We start from the raw sequence: 8690 nt of genomic DNA on the forward strand, positions 1-8690 counted from the left end.
ACATTTTTCATTCCATTTTGGTGCTCAGGGTTTAAATGTTCTGTATTGTCAAATTCTTACCCAGCTCAATCAAAATATTGCTCTAAGATCTTTGAGCGGGAGTTTGGAAAAGAGGAGCTGTCGTGAAGACGGCATGTTTTCACTTAAAAGTGGGGACAGACATCAGGAGAGATGAGCGGTGCGGGACGGGCTTTGGCACTCTGGGAAGGTGTTGGGGGAGAGGGGCTATCAATACGAATCAAGGGTGTGAATGCATAGCTTACAGACCTAAACGAAGACATGATCTCACAGCAATATATTATCATGTCATAGTCAGATAATGTCGATATTCAATCATTTCTGTGAACATATCTATCTCTGTAGGACAGCTTTTTTGAGTGGTGGTGCTTTATATTTCTATGTTCCTTAGAGTGACCAGCACTATAATTTATCATCTGATCATGTAACAGATAGTAAATAATGACTTAAATTAGATTTTCTGTCTGTAAAAATAAATTCTTAAACTATATATCTAGATTAAAAGCGGTTTTTATTTAACTGTCAAATTATATTTTATTTTAGCTTTTACTTTTATTCTTGTCAAGAAATTTACTGTAGCTGTCTCTTTAAGCAAGATTTATTTATTTTATATAAATTTGATGTGTTGTAATAAAAAGGTAAGGATGCTCCTAACTATATTTTATACTTGAGATCCTTATAATATATAGGGTGAAGCAAAAGTAGGTTTAAAGCTGTGAGAGCATGCAGAACACTGAGTAATTCTTGTATTATTATTTATTAAGTATTGTATTATTTTCTATATGAACAACTGTAAGACTACTGTGGCCCCACCCTGATGCCAATATGTAGGTGCCAATCAAGTTAATAAGGCAAATGTTTTGCTTAGGACCTTGCGTGCAGGGTGGGCAAAAGTAGGTTTACAGTTTGTTCATAATAAATAACAATAATTAATAAATAATACAAGAATAAATAAACTGTGTTTTGTATGCTCATAACTGTGACCCTACTTTTGCCAACCTCTGTATAATTAGCATGCAAGTGAAGAAAAAAATCCTTGTAGCATCAGAAGTAAAACAATTATTTATATGAGCAATCTCTCAGAACTTACTATGAATTTGACTTACGTAGGATATTCAGAATAAATTTTAGGTGCCTCAAAGAGTCATGTCCAGATATTATACTGTCTATAAATGATCAAATACAAATACAAACTATTTAATAAAATATCCGGTTCTAAAAGTTGGCTGAATATAATATTTTACTCCAAATATTATAAAATGATCAAATACATATACAACTTATTTAATAAAATATCCAGTTCTAAAAGAAGACTTGACATGAGGGGAACACACACTATAATATACAGATAATATATTATAGAATTGTACACCTTAAATTTATATAATTTTATTAACCAATGTCATCCCCCAAAATTCAATAAAAAACTAAAATAATAATATGTCCAAATATATAAATAATAAAAATAAGATATAATTAAGCTATATGAACTTATTTTAAATTTGGGTTCCATAACACAGAAGTTGTGTAACTTTCCTGGTGTACCATGGTGACAATGGACTGCGCTGCAAAGAACATGGTTGAATGTTAAATAGAATATGGATTCCTTGTAGTGTGGTTTTTTTTTTGGACTTGATTTATTTTAGCAAGCAATTTATTTATAATTAACTGGTCAAATCAAATTAAACCTGCTGGATTCCGAGTAAACATGACCTCTGCGTTCTGTGCTGAAGCATACATCTACAAACTGTCAACAAATTCTATCAATAGTCAATTCCCTGCCCACATACCTCTCCATGGCACGCATACACTTAAGGGAGAGGAGTTGGAGGAGGAAAATGACAGGGCCTGTCATGTTTTATTTATGGAAATGTGGTTCCCATCTTGTCTGCAAAGGGTAGAAATGCAGCAGCATGTTGCGAACACAGGCACTGTTCACTCATCTGTGAGCAAGAGTTTATTTCTGAAGATGAGCAAATGTAAGCAAGGGAGAAATATGCTTAGACCTTTTTGTAGAGCACAAATGTTGCCTTTATATAATATTTCTTTTTGCTTGGCAACACTGCTGAGCTCAGCATAACCTATTGGTGCTATAAGCTGTCCAATAAATCTCCAGCCTGTTATATATTGAAAGCAATACAGTAATATGACAAACACATCAGCAATGGAAGTGACTGTTCATACAAAATGATCTGGTGCTAAAAGTAGTTTGACTTAGTGATTTAGTGAACGTTCTATATTGTAGATAGTCTTAAGGAGATCTTGCTATTCATGTTCTCTATTAATCTTAGTAACACTGAAAGCTAATCCTTTAACTGCTAAACAGGGGCTACTGCAATGCTCTCAGTGGTGGTGGTGAGTTACCTCCTTGATTGGTTCTCTTCTGATAAGTGCGATGAATGGAGAATGCCATCTACTAACCAGCTTGAGAAGAGTAAATTATAACATGAGTGGAGTGATAAAAAACAAACAAAAAAACCCCAATGGGCAGCATATAGAATATCTCTTGACTCTGATTGTTATATCTCTTGACTCTGATTGTTATATCTCTTGCAATAATCAGAGTCCCAGAAAGAAAAAGAATCAAATTCAGAGGGTATGAGACTTTTAGGAATATAAAATTGAAGGAATCAGGGCAAGATTAAGGAAGTCAAAAAAGAAGTTGAAGAATTTAGAGACTAGCAATACAGAGACACCTTTACCAGCTCAGTGAGAGCTGGAGGCTGTAGACAAGGAGTGCAGGACAGAAATTGCAGCAGTAGAGGGATGCGAAACACCACCCAGAAACACACCCTAGAGGAGGTAGGGAATGGGTAATTTGCAACTTTCTTCCTTCTCGCACCCTCTAATTTACTAATGCCCCCAATTAGCTGAGTATAAGTGGGAGCCATTTGGCAAGATGCAGTCTGGGGAGTGCAGCATTTTAGAGCAGAGAGCAGGGCATGAAGACCAGCTAGGAACGAGTGTGGACAAGGTAGGTAGCCAAAGGCAACTAGCCAGCCAACTGACAAAAATAAACTGTACTAAAATAGCCTTCTATAATGGCTACTTCTCATATGAATTTTTCTACTTTGGGCACCAATTAAAAGGTCAGTTATAAGTCTTATCAGTTTAACAATGCTTAAAGAGACCCTTTAATTTGGAATTTGATATACTGTGGCTCAGTGGCTTTTCTGGTGGTGACTCAATCCCAAATAACACTTACATCTCTAATGTACACAGAGGTCATGAAGCTCAGGAGAAAGTTTTGACTTCTGTTCTTCAGTGGGATTCAGATAATTCGATGGTTAAAGAGGGCCCAATAAGTGTTAGTTTGCAGAGAGAAACATGAAAATGAAGTCTGGTGATCTAGCAATAGAGTCTCAGTTAGCAAGGAGTATAGGTTGTACCTACAAATACATAGCTAACCTCATCACCTGGGAAACCTTTGCTACAACGCTGCTGTCATATTGGTGGCTCTGGAACTGGAGGAAGCCATCCAGTGCCTCTCCACATGACTGCCCTGTCCTGAGCTTTGAAATTCCAACTGGGTTGCTGTGGTGACCAATGGAAAAGCTGCATCACTAGCCACCAGAATATTTTATATCAACAGCAGCGGGTTATTGTCCCTGCCTCTACTGAATGCAACACAGAAGATTCATCCTTGTCACATCACAGGGGCAATGGTGGAGATTTTCTGCTTCTTAGCCAGTCACAGTGATCTCAAAGGCCACACCATCTTTGTCAACTTTGATGCATTAGATCTCTGGCTTCGCTTGACAACAGTTGCTGGAGAGTGGGAACACAGAAGATGACAATGGAATTCCGGAATCTTCTGTGGAGATCAGTTATCACTATTGTGGGGCCATGAAATCTGCTCAGAGTTGTTTGCCAGCGCACACATGTTGTTGGGGTTCTAGGACAGAGTCTGAACTTCTCACAGTCCAGCAGGCAGGTAACTGAAGGCCGACTCGAACATTGTTGTGACTATATCTGCATTCACCACCTGGTGGAGCTCTCACACTGAAGTTATAAATAAATAAGCTGTAAGAGGACAATCTACTGAAATATTGATTAATTTGAGAAAGGAAAACTTCCCTGGTTTTCCTTTCTCTCCAGCTTAAATAGGTTGTTAGTCTTGGTGGTGTCTTGCCTCAGGAACTGGGGAAAACAGAGCAGAAGAACCTCACATCAAAGGCTTTTCTCTTCTTTGACAAAAGCAAAGAGAGATAGTCTTTTCAATAAATGTTGTAGGGAAAACTGGATATCCACATGCAAATGAACAAAATTGGACCCCCAAAGGATAAACCTCTTGAATTCCAAAGGAAATGCTAGAAAAGGCACAGAAAGATAGGAAGACTGCTCATAGATGGAGAATTGGGCAGATACCCGTGGGTTCAGAAATGGTCCTTTTTTTTATGTTAGCATCACAAAGAGGCAGTAGGCTCTTACAATCAGGGTTCCCATCATCCCTGAAGGTTCCTGTGTCCTGAGTGTGGCGTGGATACAACATAGACCAGAGGAGCAGAACAACTGGGAAACTGCTTCTCAGTACAGACCAATTGCTAATGACCAAGGCCTTACCAGGACCTCTGCATAGCCTTGCAGTGAGGAAAGAGCCCCACATGTAATTGTATTGAATTTCCTTCAGCTCAGTCAACAAAAGTCCAGACTTCTAAATAGTTTACATAAAATTTGATATAATTCTTGCATTGTTGAGTGTGTGGACTGAGATTTCTTGACCTTACCAATGGTTCTTATTACAAGGGGTTTTTTATTACTAATTTCCTGTAAGTCTTTTTTTATTAGAATCTGCTCAAAAGTTTTAACCAGAATGGCCAGGGGCACCAATTGTCTCTGTTCTTGTCTGAGTTGGATTCCTTTTTTTTTTTTTTTCTACCTAGGTCACAGGAATCCTCATGTGATTTTTTATGACCTTTGTTCTCAGTTTCTGTATATGCAGCTGCTCAAAGATTTCTCTTTGCAAAACCTTTATGTAGTGATACCTGTGAAATCTTGCCTATATATGCTTTTGAAAAATGTTAGGGATCTTCCCTACTTGTTCACTTGGTGTTCAATCCCAGGCTATATCCTAAAGCCATCAAAAATGGCTACAGAACCATGTAAAAGCCATTAAAGCCACTTGTTCTTTGGCTCAGGGAACTCCTCTTCCCACAATACACTCCACACTTCTCTTCCCATTACTGTCCATCTGCCACCATGAGTCTTGACTGTGTTTGCTTTGCATATGTTGAATTTTCTCACTAGTCACTGCATTTGAAAATCTTATTTTAGATGATTTGTTTATAGAAGGTATAAGATATAATGGGACCTGACTGCAGCCTATATTACAAAGCTATAGTGATCAAAATAGTATATTGGCATAAACACAGATACATAGATCAATGGAACAGAATAGAGGTCTTAGAAATAAACCCATGCATATATGGTTAATTAAATTTTGACAAAGGCAACAAGAAAATATAAAGGGGAAAAGATAGTTTCTTCAACAAATAGTGCTGGGAAAACTGAATATTCACATACAAAAGAACAAAATTAGACTCCTATCTTACACCATACACAAAAAAATGAACTGAAAATAGATGAAAGATTTGAACATAACAGTGAAATTGAAAAAATCCTAGAACAAACATAGGGTATAAACTTCTTGACATTGGTCAGAGTGATGATGTTTTCACTTAAAGCCAAAGCACAAGAAACAAAAGCAATAATAAATAAGTGAGACTACCTCAAACTAAAACATTTCTGCTCAGCATAGGAAACTACCAACAAAATGAAAAGACAATCTATAAAATAAAAAGAATATTTACGAACTACACATTCAATTATAGGATAATATCCAAAATATATAAAGAACGCATGCACGTCAATAGCAAAAATCAAATAACCTAATTAAAAATGGACACAGGAACTGAATAGACATATTTTCAATAAAGACATACAAATGATGAATAAGTATATGAAAGGCTCGATATCATTCAACATCAGGGAAATGCAAATCAAAACCATAATGAGACACTACCTCACAATTTTTAGAAAGTCTGTTATAAAAAAGACAGCAGTTGTCCCTGGCCCATTGGCTCAGTGAATAGAATGGCAGCCTGGCATATGGACATCCTGAGTTCAATGCCACATCAAGGCCAACATGAGAAGTGACCATCTGCTTCTCTTTTCTTCCCTCTCCCCCTTCTCTCTGTCTTCTCCTCTCACAGCCAGTGGCTCTATTGATTTGAGCATGGCCCAGCTCACTGAGGATAGGATTGATTGGTCTGAGCATTGGCCTCAGGTACTAAAAATAGCTTGGTTGATTCCAGCATCATCCCTTGATGGAAGTTGCCAGGTGGATCACTCTCAGGATGCACACCAGAGTTTGTTTCTATCTCCTGTCCTCTACCTTAAAAAAAAGACAATAGATAACAAAGATATGAAGAAATAAGAAACATTGTATACTGTTGGTGGAAATGTAAACTGGAACTGGTGCAATTTGAGTTTATGGCTTGTTATGTATATTACCATCTTCATCAATTGTTTTACTGACTCGAAATTACATGGGCTTTGTAATTTGACTTTTCTTTCACTAAAATGGGGTTTCTCAACTGTTACATTATTGATACTTTGGGATAGATAATTTTATTATTTTTTAGAAGATTGCTTTGGGCATTGTAGGATGCCTGATGTCCTTTGCCTCTACCCTTCATATGCCATTAAACATCCACTTTCTTTATCATGACAACAAAAATGTTCTGGACATTGCCAAAATCCAACGGGACAAAAATCACCTACAGTTGAGAACTACAGTTTTAGGATAACTCACAGTATAATTTCTTTCTGGATATGTTGTTAATATGCACAACACACAGTGAAAGTTTTGTATTCCCTTTTTAATCTCTTTTGTTTGTATAAAGAGTCATTAAGCATTGGAAAAATGCATTGATAGTGTTCTATATTACAGCCATTTCTCTTAGCTCTACAGATATAAACCTTGGGGGAGGATCTTCTCAGAAGACAACCTTTAGATTAAGCAGAAATGCATACAAATGTAGCTTACTCTTGAATAGTTAAGTGAATCTGTCCACATATAAATTTATTATTATGTCGGAGAACAGAAATTCAAATGAATAGTGGGAGCTTAGCTTAAAGAACAAAATCTGAAGAAATAGTGGTTAGTATTTCAGTACCTCCCCTCCAGAAAAAAGGAGAGCTAAAATTGCAGTAAAACTCAAAATAATTGGTTTTAGATACAAAGAAATTAGCTTTCCTCAAAATGTAATATTTTAAAAGTTTTACCAAAAGAGAATTTTCTTGTTTTAAGACAATCAACTTTACATTCAACACATTCAATTTGCTAATAAAAGCTATTCATTCATAAGAAATTCCTAAAAGTCATACTATAAGAAAGTGCTTAAGTTATTTCCCCAAAGTCTTTTTTCAAAAGATAAGCAAGCTCAAATTTAAAACTTCTTTATGGTTGTGCTAAGTACATCTATTACACCACTTTTTTTAAGCTATAAAGTCTCTTCTAATAGAAGCAGCAAAAATTAAACTTGTGCTCTGCATGCCAAATCTTCCCAGAGTTTCCCAGCTGGATGAGCATTTTAAGTCAGGATCTTTCTCTCTGGAGTCAGTGTAATGAGCTATAATTGATGGTGGCGATGAGGAGGAGGAAGCATGAACAGAACTGTTCTCATATAAGCTCATTCAAGGAGTCTGTGCAGTTATTTCTGTGTCAGAGGTATTTAAGTTTTTATAGTGAATGAATAGAATTATGTCTTTTATTACCCTCCATTTTGAATTTTTTTTTCTTTCTGACCCATAAATCTGAGAGTTTTTTTCTTGTTTGGGAGGTTTAGAACTGTATTATTTTCCAGACCTTAAGATTTCTCCAGTCTATCAACTTATTCTTTAAAATGTTTAATAATCGTGAGAAGAAAAGTTATGAGGTATAATATTAGGAAATATACTTCTTATTTCTTTTGAGGGGGGCTACAATAACTTTACTGTGAATTTTCAAACTAGTGTGCAGAATGTTATATAACCAGTGAGTGGAAGGGATATATAGCATTAAGTTAAATAATGTCCCTATGAATAAATTGTGCACATATAGAAATAAAAGTAAATATAGAGGCTTTTTATCTCAAAATTCAGTTAAGAATTATTGACTTGTCTAAACAAACAAACAAACAAACAAACAAACAAAAAAGTCTAGAATTGAAAGAAACCAGTAGAGGTCCCAAAGTTCAAATATTTCTAATTCACAGCAAAAATCTTTTCCAAAATCACTGTGATCACTGAAATGAAACTTGATGAGGAACTTTAAGGCATGATGAGGAACTTGAAGCTATGTAAGGGCTAGTATTCTCTCCTTATTAAACATCTTTATAACCCTGTTTTCTAAGTGCTAGCATCTTCAGTTTCTAGACTAAAAAAACAGAGCCAAGGAAAGCAAAGCAAATTGCTCATCAGGTGAGAGATGTAAAGTAACTAAGCTGGCATTTAAATCTTAGCTCTTCTGAATATAAGTCCAGCCAAAGTTTTCTCGCTTGAGCACATTTCTGCAATTCTTTCTTTTACCCAAATATTTAAAAAATAATTTTTTAAATATTCAGGAAACATGAAAGAACCTGTAATACCTTCTATGTAGATTCTTATGTTTTATACTTGCATTATCACAC

The sequence above is a fragment of the Saccopteryx leptura genome, chromosome 2, assembly GCF_036850995.1.
Source record: "Saccopteryx leptura isolate mSacLep1 chromosome 2, mSacLep1_pri_phased_curated, whole genome shotgun sequence".
In the NCBI taxonomy this organism is placed as follows: domain Eukaryota; kingdom Metazoa; phylum Chordata; class Mammalia; order Chiroptera; family Emballonuridae; genus Saccopteryx; species Saccopteryx leptura.